General features: G+C 40.0%; 1 long non-coding RNA gene across 2 annotated transcripts in view; it reads left to right on the plus strand.

Moving 5' to 3' along the window:
* Positions 1-3,174, plus strand: part of LOC139023391 (uncharacterized) — a 4,761-nt gene extending 1,587 nt beyond the window's left edge. For both annotated transcript variants that reach the window (XR_011474514.1, XR_011474513.1), the window contains exons 2-3: positions 2,957-2,992; positions 3,105-3,174. This is a non-coding gene — a long non-coding RNA (uncharacterized lncRNA). The remainder of the gene's footprint in view (positions 1-2,956; positions 2,993-3,104) is intronic.
* Positions 3,175-3,842: the final 668 nt, after the last annotated feature.

The following is a 3,842-nucleotide window of genomic DNA, read 5'->3' on the forward strand; positions in this document are numbered from 1 at the left end:
TCTTATTATTCCCCCAGGTTCCAATTCATCCAGCTCTGTTTCTGTTATTCCCCCAGTTCCATTACATCCAGCTCTTTTCTGTTATTTCCCCCAGGTTCATACATCCACTCTGTTCTGTTATTCCCCAGGTTTCCATTCATCCAGCTCTGTTCTGTTATTTTCATCCGCTCGTTCTGGTATTTCCCCAGTTCCATTCATCCAGCTCTATCTGTTCTGTTATTCCCCCAGGTCTCCATTCATCCAGCTCTGTTCTGTTTATTCCCCCAGTTCCATTCAATCAGCTCTGTTCTGTTCTGTTATTCCCCAGGTTCCATTCATCCACTCTGTTCTGTTATTTCATCCAGCTCTGTTCGTTATTTCCCCCAGTTCCATTCATCCAGCTCTATTCTGTTCTGTTATTCCCCAGTCCATTCATCCAGCTCTTTTCTGTTATCCCCGCAGCTTTCCATCATCCAGCTCTGTTCTGTTATTTCCCCAGGTTCCATACGAGTCCAGCTCCTGTCTTTATTTTCATCCAGCCTTTTCTATTCCTCATCGTTTTCTGTTCTGTTATTCCCCAGGTTCCATTCATCAGCTCTTCGTTATTTTCATCCGCTTCTGTATTCCTCCAGTTCCTTTATCCAGCTCTATTCTTCTGTTTATTCCCTCCAGTTCCATTCATCCAGCTCTTCTTTATTCCCCCAGGTTCCATTCATCCAGCTCTTTTCTGTTATTCCCCCAGGTTCCATTCAATCAGTCTGTTCTGTTCTGTTATTCCCCCAGTTTCCATTCATCCAGCTCTGTTCTGTTATTTTCATCCTCTCTTCTGATTATTCCCCAGTTTCCATTCAATCAGCTCTGTCTGTTCTGTTATCCAGTTCCATTCATCAGCTCTTTCTGTGTTCTGTAATTCCCCCAGGTTCCATTCATCCAGCTCTCGTTCTTGTTCTGTTATTCCCCCAGTTCCATTCATCCAGCTCTGTTCTGTTCTGTTATTCCCCAGTTCCATTCATCCAGCTCTTTCTGCTTATTCCCCATGTTCCATACATCCAGGCTGCGGTTCTGTTCTGTTATTTTCTCCCAGGTTCCATACATCCAGCTCGTTCTGTTCTGTTATTCCCCAGGTTCCATTTCATCCATGCTCTGTTTCTGTTGCCACTGACCGATGTAAATAATGGATGATAAATCATTGAACCTGACACCTGTAGGGAAATCAGGTGAACCAATATCCTAGTTTATTTAGTAGCATGATGGTTAAACAGTTACTCAGAACTAGCTGGAAGTATTTCCGTTTCAGAGAGACAAGGTGATGTAGGCTGATAGGTTGGATGTACACTTTATACAAGAACTGGATTCAAACCTGCCTTCGCTCAATAATACTGTTAGCTAGATATATAATAGGTATAAAGATTATAAACTATTACATGTAAACAACATTTTAGCTTATACATTTCCCTTTCTGTTCAGTGCTATATCTGGTAGAATTGGAACTGGCAGTTGACATCCACTAAATAACCTGCTACAACACACACAGTAACAGAGGGCGAGGAAGACGACAAGCTTTTGTGATGACACACCAAGTTCCCTGTGAGAGACAACAACTTGTCTTGAGGCAGTTGTTTTTTATTTTCATGTTCTTCTACAGTGTAACAGAGGCATAGAAATATAAAAGGCATTATAGTGAAACAGCATTGGACCAGATAGAACCCCCCCACTGCGTTCCCTGCTAGTGGAGTGCACAGCACCTGAGCTGACAATCTTAACACAACAACGGCGACATAGAAAAATAATCTGAATATTTCTTGAATGATATTTCTATGAACGGATACTAGTTATTTAAACACATTTTTTAAAAGCACACAAGGAGTAAACACGGCTTCACCATATAGATACCAGAGAGGAACGTTGACATAAACAAAAACTCAGTCAACGTTAAAACAACAGAATCCGGGAGGTGGACTCCTGTAGCTTAAATGTTGCCCGTCCTGTCATTTCATAACAAATAATATTGTTATTGTTTTTAACAGAAGGAGCGAGAATGACAACCAAGTTGGGGGGGGGGGGGGGGGGGGCTTTGAATTAGTGGTCGGCCATCTTGCCACCACCCAGTGAGATCAGTCCTCCATAGGAATGAGTGAATTCTACAGTATTTCAATTAATGTAAAGGACAAATGACATTATTTAAAGTATTTGTTGTGTATGAGGACAGAACATCAGTACTCTTACAAATGATACTTTAATTTTTTTAAAAAAAGAATACATTTTTACATATTAAATTGTCAATGTTTAGCTCAAATAATATAATTTCAAAGTTTGCATTAAAGGTGTTGTAACAGAATACACGTGTCAAAACGAATGTAGACATTAATACATGCTTTTCTATAGCTTTCAACATCTCTTTTTTTTTTCACAAGGAGATACCAAGATGCTGGGTGGTGGCTTCAATTACACGCCCCTGTCAGTCATCCAGAGTTATACACATCATTGGGGCCAACACTAGCCGAAGAGCTCACTCACGCAGACACACACATACAGACACACCACACACAGAGCGACTGTCAGGTTGGAGCTGCTAACGACACTTCCAGATATTTATAGAGGGTTACTTTGTGTGTGTGTTTAGGCGACATGTTGGGTTCACCTGCTGATGCTATGTAACAAAACACTTTTCCTGTTCCAATGAAAGAATTCTCCTCAGAATTACACCGATCCTCTTTCAGCTGAACAATAAAAACTAAAATATAATAGTCATTCTAAATGCAAATAGTAGAAAAAACAACAACAGCCAGATCCATCTCTTCGCTTTAGATTTAAAATTACTCTTCTTTATATATATAGATTCTCCTAAACAACTATACGTCCACATAATAATACAAATGCAGTGAATTGTTTGATAATCTAAATATTGTTTACTTTAAAAACTTCAATGAAGAGATGAACATAATATAAACGCAATGACTTTGAATTAGAGACCCAGGTCATACCATGTTTACAACATAGGTTTAGCTTACAGGTGAATGAATGAGGACCCAGGTCATACCCTGTTAACAACATAGGTTAAGCTTACAGGTGAATGATGAGAGACCCAGGTCATGCCATGTTTACAACATAGGTTAAGCTTACAGGTGAATGAATGAGAGACCCAGGTCATGCCATGTTTACAACATAGGTTAAGCTTACAGGTGAATGAATGAGAGACCCGGGTCATACCATGTTTACAACATAGGTTAAGCTTACAGGTGAATGAATGAGAGACCCAGGTCATGCCATGTTACAACATAGGTTAAGCTTACAGTGAATGAATAGAGACCCAGTCATGCCATGTTTACAACATAGGTTAAGCTTACAGGTGAATGAATGAGAGACCCAGGTCATGCCATGTTTACAACATAGGTTAAGCTTACAGGTGAATGAATGAGCGACCCAGGTCATACATACCACGTTTACAACATACAGTGGGGAGAACAAGTATTTGATACACTGCCGATTTTGCAGGTTTTCCTACTTACAAAGCATGTGGAGGTCTGTAATTTTATCATAGGTACACTTCAACTGTGAGAGACGGAATCATAACAAAAATCCAGAAAATCACATTGTATGATTTTTAAGTAATTAATTTGCATTTTATTGCATGACATAAGTATTTGATACATAAGAAAAGCAGAACTTATATTTTGGTACAGAACCTTTGTTTGCAATGACAGAGATCATACTTTTCCTGTAGTTCTTGACCAGGTTTGCACACACTGCAGCAGGGATTTTGGCCCACTCCTCCATACAGACCTTCTCCAGATCCTTCAGGTTTCGGGGCTGTCGCTGGGCAATACGGACTTTCAGCTCCCTCCAAAGATTTTCTTATTGGG

This window comes from Salvelinus sp. IW2-2015, linkage group LG31, assembly GCF_002910315.2.
Source record: "Salvelinus sp. IW2-2015 linkage group LG31, ASM291031v2, whole genome shotgun sequence".
NCBI lineage: Eukaryota > Metazoa > Chordata > Actinopteri > Salmoniformes > Salmonidae > Salvelinus > Salvelinus sp. IW2-2015.